General features: G+C 42.7%; 1 protein-coding gene across 1 annotated transcript in view; it reads left to right on the top strand.

Moving 5' to 3' along the window:
* The window catches only part of Vav3 (vav guanine nucleotide exchange factor 3), a 347,338-nt gene that overhangs the window by 290,038 nt on the left and 37,439 nt on the right, over nt 1–19,861 (top strand). The window lies entirely within an intron of this gene.

The raw sequence follows: 19,861 nt of genomic DNA on the forward strand, positions 1-19,861 counted from the left end.
TATCTTTGACTTACAATTTGTTTAAAAGACATTGTATGATATCTTCTCCTAGTATTAGAAACTTTAAAAAGTATATTTCCATTTTCTGTTGACTTTTAAAAAAAACAGAGGTTTGTACCTGAAAAAAAAAAATAGTTCTCCATTTTCTTGCATGTGTTAGAAATATTTTCCAACAAAAGTAAAAGACTTTTTAAATATCCATTGTGCATTGAGGGAGAAGTAGGTGGAGATGGGGACATGCGTGGTGCCTGAGTGGGCTGTAGCGAGGGCAGAGGGAGAGAAAGCACAAGAGTCTGCGATATTAGCACTTGTATATTTTATTTGCTTAGCGCAATGTTCCCGTCTGCTGTCTTGTTACGTAAGGAGGTTCCCGGATGGAGCGTTTATCTCCAGCCACCATTTCAACAGCTGGAGCCAATGATGTTTGTAGCGTTCTAGCGTTTGTCTTGTGCATGCTGCTGCCATCCCTCGTCTTTCTCTGAGAAAAAGAACGAACGATATTGAATTCTACACTCTTGGAGCTTTCAGCCTGCGTCTGTACTCATTGCGTTTCTCTCACTCAAGCCTTGGCTTTACTCTGGCTTATATATAAAACATCAGTATGATGAATTTACTGACGTGTGTCCAAGTGAAACCCTCACTGCAGTCTTCGCGATGATAAACAGATCCATCAGCCCCGTCTTTTTCTGTCTCGTTTTGCCCTCCCTCTGGCCCTTCCCTGTTGCCCACGCCTCTGACCTGCCATGGTTGTTTTCAACTGTGGCTGAGCTTGCCCCCCTCACGAGTTTGTGTACTATGTCACATAGGACGTACGCTTTACGGCTTTCAGTCAGTGGGATTATCCAAAGGGTTAGCCCTGTTGCTGTGTAATAGTTTTATTGATCCGTGTATGCTGATTATTGATCCATGTATGGGTGTGGCCCAATTTGGTTACCCTTCAGCTTGTCGATGAGTTCTGTGTTGTTAATCAAATAGAGAGCTTTTATTAACAGCAAAAGTCTTTGTATAACACATACTTTCATTCGTCTTAAGGGAATGCCAAGGGGGGAATGATCAGATCATAAATATAGTTAGTGATGTACAATCATAGATATACAATTCAATTTTGAGAAATCATCAACCTTTTTCAAATTCACTGCACCATGTTATCTTTCCACCCGCTAAAGAGAATCCTAGGTGCTCCAGAAGTTTGCCAGCACTGTATATTTTCAGTTTGGGTTGGTTTTTTTTTTTATCATTTGAACAGATACATAAGTTGTATCCTCATGTTTTGACTTGTATTTGCCTAATAGCTAATAATGGTAAACATTTTTCATGTGCTTAGTACCATCCATGTGTCTTCAATGGTGAAGTACTTATTCCAGTATTCAATGTCAGTTTTAACAAGTCATATTTTCTTATAATTGAATTTTGCAAATTTTTATATATTTTGGGTCTGTGTCCTTTATAAAATATGCCATTTCAATATATTTTCATCTATAACTTAGATTTTTATTCTCATAATAATGTTACACAGAGGAGAATTTTTTTAACTTTTGATAGTCTGATTTGTTAATGGATTATCTTGTAGGTGTTATGAGGCACATTCTTGGCTTATTCCTGGTATTAGGGGAAAACATTAAGTGCTTTACTATTAAATATGATGTTACTAGTAGCCTAATAAATCACTTTTATTAACTTCAGAACTTTTCTATTTCTAGTTTGCTGAGAATTCTATCAGTTGATGATCTTAGATTGTGTTAAATGCTCTTTCTCCATCAATTGAAATGATTATATTTTTTAGTGTACTAAGTGGTGAATTTGATTGATTTTCATACATTAAATCAATTTTGCTTTCCTGGGATAAGTTCCAGTTGGTAACGATGTGTTATTATTGTGTGTATTGATTTATTTTCTCGAAATGTTTTTGTCTGGTTTGGATAATAATCTCATACTCAAAGAATAAATTGTAAACTATTGCTTTCACTTCAGATTTGTGAATGAGATTTTATAGAATTATTTTCTTCCTTGTGAGTTTCATAAAATTTACCAGAGAATCTGTCTAGGGCTGGAGGTTTTTTTTTTTTTTATTAGAAATGTTTCTTTGAACTACAGAGTCACTTTATTTAGTAAATATAAAGCTATCTTGATTATGTTTCCTCTTGAATGAGTTTTAGTAGTTTGTGTTTCTCATGGAATCCGTCTATTTTGATTATATTTTCAAATTTAACAGCCTGAAGTTGTTCATCACAGTCCTTCGTTATCGTTTTACTATCTATGATCTGCAGGGCTTTTCTCTCTCCCATTCCTGGTATCAGTGCTGTGCATCCTGCCCCTCCCTGCGTGCCTCTGAGGAGATGGCTATGAATTTCATCGATCTTTCCAGGGAATCAGTTTTGTTGGTCAGCAGGTTCTGTTCTTCTTCTTCTTCTTTTTTTCCCCCCTATAGCATTGATTTCTGCCTGGATCCTTATTGCTTCTTTTCTTCTATTTAGCTTGGGTTTAATTTATTCTTCTTTTTCTATTTTCTTGAAGTTTTTTTCTGATTGGTTTGGGTATTGTCCTTCTTGTTCTGTATAGAGCTTTTTTAAAAAATGTATTTAGTGCAGAGTCTATAGGGCCTCACTACACAGATCAGACTCATAGTGGTCCTCCTGTTTACAGCCTCCCAAGTGCTGGGATTATAGGCAGGTACCACCACGTCCAGTCTCAATTGCCTTTTCAGTGTGCCTTGGGGCAGGACTGGCCTGGCACACTGGGGATTGAACCCCGGTTCCTGCATCTTCCTGTGCAAGTGCTTTAATCCACTGAGCTATCTGGCCAGCCCTTTCCTTCTTTTTCTAATACAGATAATTGTTACTATAAATTTCTAAATGTACTACTATTGCTGCCTACCAAAATTTTGTCATGTTGTGCTTTTGTTTTCCGTAAGTTCAAAATGCCTTGTAATTTCCCTTTCAATTTCTTACATAGGTTATTTATACATACAGTGGGTAGTTTTTAAACATTTCTGAGAAGACCCAGACATTTCTGTTCTTCACTTTTCAAAATTTACTTTTACCTGGAAATGGAATAATATATAGTAATGGAGCAACATGATGTTTCCATGCATGTTAAATTTTGGGTAATGCTTGAATTAAGGCAAAAATACCTATTTCCTCATGGGAAGCACTTATTCTACTGAGCCATCTCCCCGGCCCTGGTTCTTAATTTCTAATTTAACTCCACATTACAAAGATCTGTTTATATGAGCTGAATCATTTTAAATTTATTTAGAATTTTTTGTGGCCCAGAAAATGCCCTCTGATGATAAATGTTTTGTGTGCTTGAACACAGTGCATATTCAACTCAACTTGCTTTCCAGGGGTGGGATATTCGGCAAATGTCACTTAGGTAAGAGTAATTGGCAGTGTCGCTCAGGTGTTCAGGACCCTGACTGATGGATGGCGTATCCACGCCGCCCATCCATCTTCTTACAGTCAAGGGTGAAAGTCTTGTGTGTCATAATCCTCCCCCTCACTCACTCTTCTGCCACGTTTATTCATCTCCGCGTCCTCCTTTCATCTTGTAAATTGTTCTCAGTGTAGTCATTCTTCTCTACACCTGGTCTCCAGTTTCTCCTTTCATCAGCTGTTGCATGTTATCTTGGATTACCTTCTACCCTGTCTCTTCAGTCACCTTACTGTTGTCACCTCTAGAATTTGTCCATGACAACCGTCTTCTACCCCATCTCAAGTTCAGTAGTATCTTGTTGATGCCTTTCAGCGTCTTTCCCATCATGCTGCATTCGCTTCTCCTGATTCTTGTGGTGACACTGAGGAAGCTCAGAGCCCCGTCGTTCTGTTTGTCTTGACTTTAGATCTCGCCACCTGCCGTTGCACATTCTTCTTTGCTCCTGTGCACCACTACCTGCTGCTCCACGGCCTTCTGTTAGAGCCACTTGTGTGAAATTTGCTCTCCTACCTGCCCTCGTATCCCTACCCGTTATCAGGAAGAATTGAGAAAAATCATTTTAATACTAATGACAACAAAAGCAGCAACCAATACTCATTATACGTTTTATGTCCAAGGTTGAGTTTATGGGATATGAAAGAAAATTTTATAAAATAATTATTATTTTCATTTTCTATGTTAGCAAACTGAGGCCCTCTCCGAAGTCATGTGGTAACTTTGCAGCACAGGGAGTTAAATCTAGAATTCTTGACGCTAAGTCCAGGCTTTTTACTGCCACAATCTACTGCCCCTTCTGTAGTCATGCGGTTTATGACTAATCTCACACTGTGCTCCTAAAGGTTTTGCTTTTTGAAGGGTGGGGATTGGGTTTTTTTGCTATGTAAGATGGTATGTTTCTTTATGCTAATTAAGGAGCCCAAGTTTTGTAAGTTTGTTTTACTTCCCTCAAATTTATGTTTGAACGTGGTATTTATGCCGTTGCTCGGTGAGGTGGGTCTTCTGTATCGCTTGACATTGGCAGGGGTGATGGAGCAGCAGTAAGGTTCAGAATGACCTTTCTGGCAGAGCTGGCGGCTAGGCTGCCCCTGGCCTGACACTGTCTGCTATGCTGATGGCTTCAGCGACTCTTGAGTTTTCTGCACAGCGTGGTGGTCTCGGGGCATTTGAGCCTCTTACTGGTCACTTCCTCCTTAAAGTATAAAAATAGAAGCTCCTAGACCTTCTTAAGCTTCATATCTGGAACTGGGACAGTGCCACTTCTGCAGCTTTCTAGTAAGCAAAGCAGGACGTGGGTCAGCTTAAGCAGGAGCAGAGGGGACTGTCCTCACTGAATCTCAGGAGGGGTGGCTCCCTTGTGACCAGCAGAATAGCACTGGGCCACAGACAGAAAACACTGCTGAAGCTGTCTGAGCAGCTCTGAGCACCCCTGGATTTGGTAAGCTGCAGAGAACAGGATGAGACACAGTCGCGCTAAGCACGAGGTGCCAGAGTTCTTGGTACATACGAGACGTGCCCAAGCCAAGGTCTATTTGAGACTACTCCAGAGACCATGGGAGTAGCCCAGCGGGACTCTGGGAATCTTACACTGTTGCGTGTCTAAGACATTTAGCTTGAAAATTGAGGGAATATTGGGCCTCACATTTTTTAAACCAATTTTCCTTCCCAGTTTTATTTCCTGATACCTTTTATTTGTAAAACTTCATGTTACTGACTATATTTTTGCTAGCAGAGGTTTAGATGGCACTTTCAGTAGTTTTTCATAATGTTATCAGATTCATTATTTCATTTATATCTTATACTACGCTTTGCTGAAAGTAGGTCTATAATTCAGGTTCTGTGACAACCAGTCCAGTACTATTTTTACTAAACTGTATTGCCTCCTATTTTTTCTACATTATTAATTGTCCTTTCTTTTCCAACTGCCTACAAACACAAAGATTCTGGTGTAATAGCTGTGAAAGCGCTCAAGGGAATTGTAGTAGAAGTGAGAACCAGTGAATGTCAAGATGTGTGTGCATGGGTTTTGGATTGGGGCAGGCTATCTAAGGGTTAGGAACAAGAAAGGCTAATGTTTAGAATAGCAGAGAACAATTAGCACATTTATTTCAGATCGGCAAGCATGTAGTGACTGCCCGTTCTGTCTCCACAACCCAGACACTGTGCATGCTTCAGTTATCAACTCCAGTCTGGCTCGACACGAGGCCTCCTGCCTTTCAAAGAATTCTTCATTTTGCTGGCAGTAGGCATATTCAGACACAGGTTAAAACTTCATCCAACGTTTTCAACATGGATATAACATGAGTCTGAATTGTCCTCTGTGCACCTCTAAGCCAATAAAAATATTTGTGGCTAATAAATTCTTCTGTATTGAAAGGAACAGAGGCAGAGCGGGAAAGCCTACGTTCAAGTCATACATGTGCAGTCGAATAGCTGATGCCCTTGGTCGAGTCAGCTGATCGCTGCGTCTCTTAAGGGAGGCTAGACCAGAGTCATGCTTGCTGCCCTCCCTGAGTCCCCTGGGCTGGGCCTTACAGCAATAGACAATGCCATTTCCAGGCCTTAGGAGACATTTGGACAGACCTGTGTTGTTTGTATTGAACGCCAGACAAGTCTGTCATGTGCCGTTAACTAGGTGATTGGTTGGCAAGGATCCTGCATTTGTGGCAGCATCCGCAGCTCACTCTCTGGTCATCAATTGCAAACCAATTTGTTAAACATTGCCACAGAATAAAGTATTGCATGAACTTGATACACTGACTGTGATGATTTTCAAATAAAAGGTATGCTTTCAAACACTTAGGGTGTAATAAAAATTTACTAACCATAAACTTTGTATTGAGTTGTTGTAGCTGTCTTTTCTTATTTAAAAAGCACTTCCTATCTTGCACTCCTCCAGACCTTTCATGCTTAGGATGCTTTGTTTCCTCAGAGACTGGGCATAAAGAAGGTGCCTACAGAAAACCATGCTGAGTCTGCTCTTACCTCATTGCATGATCTTCATTTTTAAAAAAACTCTGAACAAAAATCTTTCCTTTTTGTTGTTGGCTAGCAACAACAAAATATGTTGATTAATCCTTTGAAGTTATGTATTTAGAGTGGCAACATGTACATTAATTGTTTGTATTAGTCTTTAAAAAAAAGAAAGAAAGAAAGAAAGAAAGAAAGAAAGAAAGAAGCACCATCTTTCTTTTTGGTACCAGGAACCAAACTCAGGACTGTATACTACCTGCCAGGCAGGCGCTGTGCCACTGAGCTATATCCCCAGCCCTGGTTATATCTTAAAATGTGTGACTTTCCACTGGGAGTTTTTTAAATTGCTTCTGAGAATATAGATGTTAAGCATCTCTTTTTGATCCTGTCTGTCTCAGTTACTCTTCTCTTGTTACTGGGACAAAATACCCAACACCCAAATTTAAGGAAGGAAAGGGTTATTTAGCTCACAGTTAGTGGAAGTTTCAGTCCATACTCAGCTGGCTCCAAGGCATAGCGGCACATGGCAGAGAGCAACCTTCCATGGAGGCAACGAAGAGCAAACAGAGCAAAGGGAGGGGCAGCAGCTGTGGCTGCTAGGAAGCCTCTCTCCCCTCCTTACATTGTAATGCGGAGAACCTGCCCCAGGGAGGGTGCAGCATCCACACCCACAGTAATCAATCACAAACTCCAGAAGCGCCCCATGACTGCATGAGGTTTTGGGGGGACACTTAGACACAAGCTACAGCACCATCCCTTCTTATTGAGATTGCACATAATCAGCACCAGAAGAATAAGTTGAAGTGTTTTTCTTTCCTGTGCTAGAATTTAGGAAATTACAGCTTACTTTGCGGAGTATTATTGACTGCTGTCTACCAGAGAAGTAACCTTAAAAAGATGGCTTACCCCAGGGGCCTCCATTGTATTATTTGCAAGATGAGAGTAACAGCAATCTCTATATACAGACTAAAACAAAATACACAAAGGAGCTCCAGCACAGTGTTCATTAAAAAGCACCTCTCATTCATCTATCCATCCACCTAAATACTTCCACAGCATCTACTGTGTGTTTATCTGTGATTTATTTTGGAAAGATCAGAAACAAAACAACCCATTCTACCCTTACGGCTCCAGTAAGAAAGACTGAGGTCAGGATAGAGGAGGCCCGCAAGTACATTTGAATAAAAGGCTTTGTAAACCTATTATTAACAATATCAAGAGTATTTAACTTATAGGTAAATGCCACCAAAATACGTAGGAGAATGTTTCAGTGGCTTTGCATTCGACTTTCAAAACTGTTTTACATTAGTCAAGTGACTTGGCCTGTTTTGGAATTTATAAGAAGTGATACTTTTGAAATCTTTTCTTATTTTTTCAAGGGAGTTACTTCATTCATTAGTATAGAAAGTCAAGTTTTTTTCTTTTTTTAAGACTGTCATGTTTTCTACATATTCTATGTCCAGAGAATACAAATTATCCTCCTCTACCAGAGACTTTCTTTGAATAGCTATTAGTCTAGTCTGAATTATTATTATAACAACAGTAATTTCTATCGCTATTAAAATGAGTGGGCTATCTGCATCTCCATTGTAACTTCTCTCCAACAATGAATTGTCAATTGAGCTGTGAAAACGTACTTTATTCAGTCTTTTCGTTGAAGGGGCTCATATTGGCAGCTTTTTTCCTTGTCTTCTTTTTTCCTTTCTCTTTCCTTGAAAGCTCTATAAAATTGTCTCCAAGAGAAATGAATACAAAATAGGAAATTGGTCGTTTAGAGCACATTTCCTAGTGCAGGTGGACGACATGGGTTTTTCCAAATGAACCAGCGTGTGGGACGGTTCTGAGCCTGCCATCTAACGGCGAGAAACCTGTGGCTTCAGAATCCTGCCTACAGTTACAATGATAAAGGCTTACTGGCTACAAGAAGGATCTTCTTGCTTCACGGACAAGGTTGTTCATGTGAGAAGTTTATTTTCTCAGAAAAGACACATAATGGTTATCACCAAGAAGAAGAAGGTGTGTGAGAGAAATAGGCAAATGCAGAGTCAAGCCAGTCCTCCTTTGGAGTCTTGTATTACAGAGGCATGCTGTGTATGTGCCCTTTCGTGGAACCAAACTTGTGAAGGAAGGAGGATCTTGTGTCCTCTATCCTGGGCTTTTATTTGCCCCATTGTCATTTATGAATATCCACACATTCCGCTGGGAGAAGTTTACAACCTAATTGGAACAAAAAGGCAATTGCAAGCAGGAGAACTGCAATCAGTGCCAAAAATATAGGCCTTTTTATCCACAATGAAAGTTAAACAACCCTAGAAAATAGTTACGATACTTCTCAGTCACAAATCATGCAGCTACATGATCTTTATTGTGAGGAATGAAAATGCTTTTACACACATTTTGATTAATTCACCGAAATCTCCACGAAGAGGGTAAATGGAAAGTCACGTTACCTTTGTTTAGAACTGTGATTGTGAAGAATTGTAGTTGTAAAACTAAAGTTAGTCTCTTCCACAGTCTGTTCTCAAGATGCACTTTGGTTCTGTGTGCTCGGCAATCCTATTTTTGCTTTAGGAGAGTCGTTTTATTTTTTATCACTTCTAAATAAGTCATATTGAAAAGGAAGTTTAATTCTTTTTTGGTAGAAAAATCTGGAAGCAAAAAACATCACTTTATCATCACTTTATGGATAAGATTATACTCTACATTTTTTCCAAGTTTTTATCTGAGAGGGACAGCTGTACAAAAAAAAGAATAAAAGACCAGAAAATCGAGGAGCTTAGAGAGAATTTAGGATGCCCTCGGGGCTTGGGAGGTGCTCCCTGTCACCCCGAGGCAGAAGCAGGGCTCCCGGGGTGGCTCACTCTTCGCTAGGCCTTTAGCGGCAAGTGCCGAGCTTCCTGCTGCCTTCCCGCAGCCACCGGGCCTCGTGCAGAGAACACACTGCAGTCAGCCAGCTCTTGTCTCAGTTTATCCTGTCAGAATCTTTTTTTTTTCTCACATGTATATATTTTTCTCATTTTAAGCTAAAGAGAGGAAAGAAAAAAATCTCATTGACGAGGGGGACTTTAATCTTCTTCATAGGAGACAGGTTTGCTCAGACCTTGAGGCACTGATGGGTACTTATCTTCTGCCCGCATTTTCTCTTCTGCCCTGTCTCCTCTCGGCTAAAACCTTCCTTACCAGCAGCGCTCAGCATGGCGGTCACCTTCTCTGGCATCTTCTCCTAACTGAAGGGTTTCTGTCATGGAGCTAGCATCCTGGGTCCCGGAGGAGTCCTGGTCCCTCTTCCTGCCTGCGTGGCACTCTCCAGGCTTGGAAGAATCTCAGCTCTTTGTCTCTGGGTGCAGGACAAAGTTGGCATTCAGTCTAGAATGAATAACTAGAGAGGCTATTTCCATAATGTGCTATTTTTAAGTTTTCTGCTTCATTGTTTATTAACTCAAATCACACTCTGCAGTGTTTGAAAGACCATTAAATTTTTCATTCATCTTGGCTGATTTAACTTTGTGTTTGTTTTCTCAGAATAGTCTAAAAGCTATTTAGTATTGTATCCTCATATTCCTTATCGATGAAATGGGAATTTTAATTTGTAAATGATTCTCAGAAATCTCGTGAGAATCATAGGGAGTATATCTGAAAGAAAAATCTTAAAATGCTGAAAGTATATTTCTGATAATCATTTGCAATTTAAAAGTTTTTCCAGAAGTGAGAAAATGATTATCTGTTTTTTAAAATTTCACCTTCCTATTTTTAGAGGTTTTGTTTGATTTTGAGAAAGGGGCCTGCAGCGTGGCCCAGGCTGGCCTCCGGCCCCCGGGGTCCTCCTGTCTCCGCCTGGCCAGTGCGGGGATTACAGGCGCGCACCCCTGCGCTTGGCCTCACTGCATACTTTAATGTGAAGGGCGAAGCGGACGTGCCACGGTGCCTTCCCAATTCCCATACGGAATGCTTGAAATTTCTTTAATCAGAGATTAAACTTTTAGCCTCATAACTATTCAGGACACTGAAAACGATAAATCTGAGGAAATAGTTGATGTGAATACACGTCAGTCGTGAGGCCCCAGAGCAGCTCTGGAGGAGGAACACCATGGTGCCTCAGGGAGAGAGGAGAAGGAGGCGAGGACAGCGGCCCAGAAGCTAATGCTGCCTGGGGACCAGCGTGACCTGCTCTTTGCCCGCAGCACAGCCCCTCACTGAGGGCTGGGGGCGGCCTGCTGGAATCTTTACCTGCCTCATGTTCCAGAAGGCCGTCACTGCCGAGGCTGTCCTTACCCTAGTTAGGAAGAGACTTTCTGATCCTTTCTACACCATGCACAAGTATTAGTTCCAATTGAATTTTCTCAAACTTTATTTTCTCTCTATCTAAAAATCAAAGGGCTGGCCAGATAGCTCAGTGGACTGAAAAGCCTCCTTAGGCAGAGCGCAGTGGCCAGACCCCTGGCGTGCCATGCCAGCCCCATCCCCAGGGCGCGCTGAGATGGCAGTTGAGGCTGGGTGTGGTGGCGCATGCCTGTAATCCCAGCACTTGGGAGGCTGAACACAGGAGGATCACTGCGAATCTGATCTATGTGGTGAGACTCTGTAGACCCTGTACTAAATACAGAATCAGTCAGTCAAGTTCCTGGCCAGCGAGATAGCATAGCGGACTAGAGTACCTACTTAGACAAGAGCAGGGACTGTGGTGCAAGCCCCGCGCCCAGTGCAGGCTGAGCAGCCAAAGTCCAGTCTAGTGGCGCACGCCTGTAATCCCAGAGCTGGATCCCAGAGCTGGGGAGGCTGGAAGCAGGAGGAGCACCATGAGTCTGAGCGGTGTAGTGAGACCCTGTAACAACCAAATGCATTAAAAATAAACACAATAAATAAAAATCATGTGTCTTATAGCCTTGTAATCAGAGGCAAACAAAGACGTTAAAGATATGTTAAAAGAAAGAAAAAACTAATTCTTAACAACAAGCAAGAAAATCTCATTGCTTTGCCATTGCAAATACTCAGAGTCAAAATCTCTGGGAACTGTTTCAGGCTTTTCTCTATTCAAATTCCCACGAGGAGGATACTTTTCCTTGGAGTCTGCAAACCTGGCTCTCACCCCATCAGTGGTGCCTTCTTGTGCTGGGGGGTGGGTTCAAGTGCGCCTCAGTACTCCTCGGCTTTGCCTCCCAGCTGCCTCTTCGCCTCTGCGGGTGGATTGGCCTGTCCCTTGTGTGGGTCCAGAGAAGCCGAGCAGGACTGACATGGCGAGTGTGAGGCCGGGAAGCCGCGTGAGCAGAGTAGGTGTGCAGGCCTAGTTGGTCTGAGCACGTCTGGTAGAGGCACACGACCTTGGTGGCTGCAAGACAGCATTTTAAGCATCAGGACTCCTTGTTAGAGGAAAGGAGAAAAAGACTGTGTGGGGCCTCAGGAGAAGGGCGGAGGTCCTGCGAGTGATGGTTACAGAAGATCATAGGTATTCGGAAAGGCCCATGAGCCGCACTTTGCCCGGTAATTGCCTGGCTTTGATTGAACAGATAAAGCTGAGTGCGAAGGATCGTTTCCAAGTACAGGCTGTGTTAAGGGGATTGGCAGACCTGACAAAGTGGGTGAGGTGCCAGTTGCTAGCTCTCAAAGTACGCATTTGGAGTTAATATTCCTCACTGGCATGTTTCCAATATCTGGCACAGGGCAAAGTGTAGGTTGTCGGGGATTTAGATGAGCATGTTGCCATGAGGAGAAATTCGCTTCCTTTCTGGGGTGTAAGAGTGACAGCGTTGGGCCAGGGAGAAGCCCAGTAGAAGAAGCGCTTCCTTGGCAAGCTCAGTGGCCTGAGTTCAAACCCCAGTTCCACAAAAAATAAAATGAATAAATAAATTAAAAAAGAGTGGCAGTGTTGTAAAAGGAAGCATCTGAGAAATTCTGTTGGCTTTTTTCTTCGGTTATTGTATTACCATAAGCTCCCTTCCGGCAAAAAAGACTAAAAGTTTGTGTCAGCGGCCGCGTCCCTCCGGCAGGCCCTGAGCCTGGAGCTGTGTCCGGCATGAGCGCTGGCTGCGATCCCAGTGCGTTTGCTAAGGCCTGCACGTGTCCTTAAGACTTTGGGGCAAATAATTCATAACATGATAACATATGTTAAGTTGTACTTATTCTCGACAATCCAAATTCTTGAGGAATGAGGATTTCTAATTCCTAAGTAGCCAATCCTGTGTAGCTTGGAAAAAGCACTTCACCCTGAGGTAAAATGAACGTCTTAAAAGTACTGAAATGTCTTTATTATCCATCAATAAATAATATCAAATCAAATCACCGACACGTACATCCCTAATTAAGAACTTGTGGATCTGATACTTCCTGACCAGCAATACCTTGACAAGAAACTGTAAAGACTTGGGGAAGGTACTCAGATAAACCAAAAGAGCTTTGTGGTAAGCAGACACTACGAATCTCTGGGTCGGTGTTTCTTGTTTTGTGGATGAAGATGTTGAGGTCAAGAAGGGATAAGTGATTTGCTCAGAAATCTAGCACCAGGCCAGCCAGGAGAACCTGGAGGGGGGGTGCTATGGTGCGCGGGGGAGCCCCGAGCCGAGTCACCCCAAGTCAAGTCACCTTGACTTTAGCCAAGTCACTAAAACTTCAGTATTTGGGTTTCATTGTAGGGCCAGTGTTTGTGATTAGTAAGAGGGTTTGGGGTTGTAGTTTGGGCACTTGGGCTTTAAAAGGGTTGCCATTGCTGTCCTATGGCCTTAACTTTAATAACAGCATATTTATACTTCAGGGGTTGGCCCCCCTGTAAAATGCCATGAAAATCCTTGGCAACAAAGCAAAAGTAAGGGAAAAGCTAATTAACAAAATGACATTATCTGTTTGAGAGCCTTGAAAGCAATGGTTGTGTCTATTCCTTTTTTCCTTTCTTTTTTCTTTCTTTCTTTCTCTTTTTTTATAGGTACTTAGGACAGAGTCTATAGGGTCTACAGGGTCTCATTATGTGGATCGCACTTGCAGTGAGTGTCCTGCTTTCAGCCTCCTAAGCACTGGGGTTACAGGTGCGCACCACCATGCCCAAGCTCAGTGGCCAGCTCAGTGCGTCCAGCGTGGCGTGTGTGTCAGGGATTGAACCCCGGTCCCTCTGCATGTCTAACCAGGCGCTTAGGCCACTGAGCTATCTTTCCCACTCTCTTTTTTTCCTTTCTTACCCAGCACAATATCTTATACAGATAATGAGCACAGTGAATTTTCTTTCTCTAGATTTTTTTTTCTATTTTTAAAGAGAAAAAATAGTAAAAAGTATTAGAGATGATACAGAATTTCACTAAACAAAATTACAGGAATTCAACAGTGGTTGTTATAGTGCATATTATTGTCTTCAAATTAGTTGCTCGGATTACCAGCTATAAGCATGCAAAATTGGTCAAATTATTAAAAATTAAAAAGGAGAGAGAGAAAAAGCACTACCTACTGCTTTTAGTAGACAGCAGAGATCAGCAGTACCATTGTCCAAGCTGTCCTGTGTGTATACATGTATATTTCTTTTTGCCTTCCTTCCTTTCTTTTGTCCTTTCCATCATCCCTGTTGTCCCTTCCTCAGAACAGTTTCTTTCTCTTTCACAGATCTATTGTACCTTTCAGATTTTATTTACTCTTTCAGGTTATTGCACTAGGAAGACTGTACACTATTCACATGTGTGGGTCTGGTTCATTTTGCTTATGAGTATGGCCTCTAGTTGCATCCATTTACCTATAAAAGAAAGTAGTGACATTCTTTAAAAATGTCTATGTCTGGCATTGAATGACTAACGTATGTAATACTATTACACAGAATACTCCTTTTTTTATTTTAGGGATGGGTCTGCAGGGTGTTCAGGGTCTCACTGCTAGATGGGACTCCTAGTGAACCGCCTGTTTACAGTCTCCCAAGAAGTGGGATTACAGGCATGTACCACCACACTCAGTTTCAATTGCTGTCTCAGCGCACCCAGGGATGGGGCCAACATGGCAGGCCCGGGATCCAACCCCCAGCCTCTGCGCCTGCTTGCGGGCACCTTAATCCACTGAGCAATTTGGCCGGCCAGAGAGAATTACCTTTCATGCTGGAAAGCAACATCCAGTAACCTCACCAAAGAAACCTCTGAATAGCAGGAAAAATACTCTGAAAAATCGCATTCTAGAGTTACATCATCTTATATCTAATGACTGTAGAAATACAATTTATAACTTTTAGTGGTTTTTTTCTCAATGTACATTTCACAAGTTTTAATTTTAAGGATGTTGTAACATTTCGTCTGCCAAAATTTAGAGACATAGTAAACACAATTTGATATGAATTAGAACAACTATCACATATAATGGAGGTCTTTGTCATATAATTTAATGAATTGGTCCAATTACAAATCCATGCAAACTGGGATAGATTTTATTTTGGAGTTCCTGGGCCCGAGCGCAAGTTTTGTGGTGTTATTTGGGATTCTAAGTCTATGTGTTTCTACACTGAGACAAAATACCTGACAGATGCAGGTTAGAGTGCAGGGTGTCTGCTCTGGCTCGTGGTTTCCCGCCTTTGTGCTCAGCGTCTTCAAGGGGGAGCACCATGGTGGGAAGGCTGCTTGGGAAGGCTGCTCACCCGGACTGCAGCCACAAAGCAGCGCCGGAGGAAGGGGCTGAGGACAGGCTGCACCCCTCAGCATCAGGCCTCCCACCACCCGCAACTTCTCCAGCCAGCCCCCCTCCTGGCAGCGTATGCAACTGCTCACTCCTCAGTGTGTGTAGTCCAGAGTGAAGTTTCTGCCCCGGGATCCAGTGCCTTTCAGGAGCCCACCGATGCACGTGAGATCCTCCTGGAGGAGTTTTGGTCCACACCGTGACAGTGTGTGACTGCGGTTTAACTATAAGAGAACTATACAAAAATAGTAATGTCAAGCAACTTTTGAACCAGTTATACTCTCTAAAGATTGGACTGAGGTCCTGCCCTCTGTTGACCAAGAAGGAAGAAAAGCCCAGAAAAGCATACAGTTCATTGTCTCATTTGTGTGCAGAACGCTTGGGAATTCACTGTGGTCAGCATGCAGCACGACTGTATGGAATTGCACTTGAGCAGCTTCCCAGGTCTCCGCAGGCTGAAAGACGTTTACCGTAATCGCTATGAGGGGGCCGTTAATGATGCAAGAGTGAGCATAGGTACTTGCAAGAAGGTCTGAGTAAAGAAATGGACTCTAATGTTTTCTGTTCAAGTAAAGCTGACGTGAAAAATATGTGTTACTTATGGCTTAGTTTTCCTAAATATAAGAAGAGTGACGAGATTAGGCATCATACCCAAGATTAGATATAATACACAGGATTAGGCATTTCATAGCACATGGGTAGAACAAATAATATTTAAAAAATAAAAGAATCAGTTGAAAATAATTGAAGAGTGATGTCATAGATAAAATAGAAAGTAAGTACTGGGCATTTGTAGAGTGCTCTCCTTTACCGGCAAGCCCTCCAGACCTTGTAACAACTTGTTGAGGTGCATGTGGCCGAGCTTGCTGTCATTCCTCCTGTGTTGTCATTGAGAGCTGCCCAAGGTTGTGTCACATCTTAGAGCATAGCTAGGAAGAGCACGCACACTTCTGGTAGAGTATGCCTACGACGATACCTGTCTGTGTTTCTCGAGAGTGCAGCAGGACGTGCATCTAACGTGGATGACCGTGACTGCAGTGTGGCTGGGGCTAATAGCACGAGTCTCTCCTCACCAGAGACCAGATTTAGACTGCGCCTTCTGATCATTACTGCTTGCCCAGACCTTTCATTTCACTATATGATCATCAGAACTTACCAGAACATTCTAAAAACAAGGTTTGAATCTGTCTGTCCATCCATCTGCCCAACCGTGTTGACACCCAGTCAGTAAACTAATTATTTTGTGTAGTTGCCTATTTTCCCATAATGCACTAATGCACTGTGTCATTCCCCTTTCCCGTCCCAATGCTCAAACTGTATTTCTGACAGAGGAGGAGGATGGGGCAGGGTGACAATTGCTTTGAACATTAGCTGTGTGTGATAAGTTGCCTAGTAATCTCCACAGCACCACCATGCATATGCTAAAAGTGTTCAGGGCATTGTAATTTGGGAGGATTTCCAATCTTTCATAAATAACCATTAATCTGTCCCTTCTACATTGAGCTTTCCACATCTGGTTTAGATTGTGCAGTGCTATTCCCGGAGTGCATTAAAGCTCCAATCCAGGTAGAATTAGGGGGATAAATGAGCCACAGGGAAGAGATACAGTGTTTTTCTTAAAGCAGTTCCTTCTTATTTTTACAAAGTTATGAGCCAAGCAATTTATGATTAAGAGTTTTGGAGGATGCACTCTGCCATTTTAAGCCTTCCTTGTCTATGGGTTTAAAAATGCAGTTTTAACTCTGGTATCCTGACACATATTAACGTTTTTCTCTATACTGGTAGATTGTAAGTTTCATTTAAATAAGAACCTGTGAAGAAGATTTAATTCATTATGATTCACTGTGGATTCTCTTTGATGAAAAATGAGGAATAGTTAAAACCTAAGGTCAATTAGAAATAAATAAGTTTCTGACTATGCATTTATATTTGTGATATTCAGAAACTTAAGCGAAAGTTGTCAATAATTTTAACTTGATTTATTTCTAAGGGAAGGGATTGGATTTTCAGGGAATAAGGCATTATTTTTGAATTTTAATTTATTATTTTCTTTGTGTTTGATTCAGTTTATTTAATGCATTCATAAAAGCACATCATTTCTCACCATATGCAACCTAGTCTTTCTCAGGTACTTTCCAAAAATAGTGTTTTTGTAAAGATGACCCAATCTGTAATGTTAGACTTACCAAAGTTAAGTTTAAAAAACACGATACAAAGATACCCTGCGGAATAAAAGCATATGAAGATAGCACTAGGGAATGGCACATAATATGAAAAAGTAATGTTTTCAAGATGACCTTGGAGGTGATGAGAAGCTTGTAGAACAAGTATCAGGCAGCAGGGTACCTAAAAGATGCTTCCCTCTCTCTGGCATTTCTAATGGGCATAAGAACAATGACAAGCTGATTATCTGACTCAGAATAAAATGCCCACACAGGAATGCAAAGAAGTAGGAAATTCAGCACGTGTCTCCTACCAAGGTTAGTAAAAATCTCATAGATAGGCCCTCACGGGAAGTGCACTAAATCACCGGCTGTAAAGACCGTCTATTTCATAGTTACAGCCTGCAGCTCCATCCACGCGTAGGGGACTGACAGCTGCTCCACCCATTAGTATTAATGAATTACCAAGCACATCCCACTCACGGCCGCCGCAGAGCCCAAGACATCCTTCCCACGCACGGCCTTGTTTTGAATTCTCCAAATGTTGTAGGGTGGCTATTTCCTTAATAAGGCTAAATCATCAAGTAACACACATGTTTCACTCCCGTGGTTAAAACTGATGCCTGACAGAAATTACTGAGGAATTGTCACTTGATTCATTTATTAAAATAGATTGAATCATCTCTCACCTCTCTGTCATCTAAGGCATGTGTGTGACTATTAATGAAGTGTAACTGTACTACCAGGGTATTTAATTTAAAAGAAAAAGTAATTCGGAATGACCATGGCAATGGTGAAGTTTTTCCCCAGCTGAAAGACCCCTAATAGGGCCTTTGAAGTGAGGCGAGACCAAAAGCGATGACCACTGATACTGCTCATTATCGACCGGGACCCGCCGCAGCCTCCATTCATGCCTTTTATCCTGGTGTGATTGCTAATGACTACTCAATGAATTCTTAAAAGGTCTGGTGTGGATTGAAAATTGTATGTTAATCCAGTTTGGGTCATTTCTTACACATCCATGCCCACTTCTTCAACCATCTAAGATAATTTTAGCTTTATTCTTGCCCCCTTTTATGGACTGCTACTAAAAAGGGACAAAGGAAACGTGGCCAGGCCACATACTTCTTCAGAGAGCCTCCCAGTCTTCATTCTTTGTGCTCTCGTCTCTCTTCTGTTCGGTGACACTGCACTCCCAGAACACACTTCTCTTGTCAGATGTCAGAGATAGGTCAGGGAATGTCTGCATATCCATAATATTTTCATCGAGAAACAGGCAGCATAATGATTCTTCGTGGCTGACTGTAAAAACAGTGCGATGTGTATTTGTTGTTTTCACTAAAGAAGTGTCATATCACTTGGTGACATGGGATTATCAGCTTGAGAAATGGCTCGATTCACACATTCACTAAGCGTCTGCAATGTGGCCTACGTTGGGTTACACAAGCGTGACTGAGCCGCGGTCCCTGCTGTCACAGAGCTGTGTCCCAGTGGTGAGAACCGCGTGGAGTGGAAAGGCAGGCGCCACATTGCTGCTGCTTGTGCAGAACTAAGAGGACAGGAAGGTGCCCTGGAAGGACGGGCAGAAAGCTCAGGCTGCTCTGCAGCTCGGGACGCGTCCCAGGAGAGACGTTGGCGAGGTTGCGTGCCAGGAGGCATGCGCCCTGTAGAGGAGGAACGGAGGGACAGCGCTGCTTTGCGGAGGCAGACGGGATCGCGCTGGCCTCCAGCACCGTCGCACAAATGTCACCGCTGCTCCCCAACTCCACATTCTGCAGGACAACTTTCTGGTGTCCTTCTGATAAAGAATGGAAGTTGATAGTTCACATTCTTGTCAGAGCCATCGTTTTGCCAATTTTTTGATAAACCTTCAAATACCATTTGGAAAACTCATAAATCTCTCTGGCCTTTCCTCTGCAAAATAAACTTCTTTCAGTACATTCTCAAAGGTCTTATTTTTCTTTAAGAAAAAAATCATTTCTGTTATTTTTCTGAGTTCAGTCGTTGTACAGTCCTCCCCGTCCCCACCCCTGTATCTTATGCTGGGAGCATCATCGTGCTGTACAGAGAGGCACGACCGGTGAGACCGTTCCCAAATGTCATTCTTATTTACTTGTGCCTCAGTGTTCTGCAAGCAGTAGAGTGCCGCACCCCCAACGGGACAGAAGGGACGCTTCATGCCCCCTCAACTCTGCCGTGCTGTCACCGCCCCTAGTGTGGGTCTGCGCCCTCCTGGCGCTTTCCCTTCTGATTCCTGCCTACACTGATTCGCTCAGTGTGGCCTGTGTCTCCACTTTTCCTTCCGAGTGCTGTTGGTCTGCTTTCCGGATCCGCCTCTGCACGGCACTCGTCTAAGCCGGTGTCTGTTTGCATGGGCTGTGGCGTTGTCCCCTCAGCCCACCCTGCACGTTTCTCTCCCTGCTCAACTCGCGCGCTTACTCGTCCGAGTCTCAGCCCAGGGCAGCCTCGCAGACCTGCGTTCAGCCGTGCTGTGCGCACCTGTTCCTCCCTGTCTGCTCCCTAACAAGTGCTCGGTGCAAAGCCACGCCCGCCTCTCGGCCTCCTTCCCATCAGTGCCAGCTGTAGTCTCCAAAGGCGCACCGTCAACTGTGATAACGTTCAGCACCACGGTCAGGCTGGTTCTTGCGACCATTCAGCGTGATTTCCTGCCG

The sequence above is a fragment of the Octodon degus genome, unplaced genomic scaffold (genome assembly GCF_000260255.1).
Source record: "Octodon degus isolate 3935 unplaced genomic scaffold, OctDeg1.0 scaffold00084, whole genome shotgun sequence".
NCBI classification, from domain to species: domain Eukaryota; kingdom Metazoa; phylum Chordata; class Mammalia; order Rodentia; family Octodontidae; genus Octodon; species Octodon degus.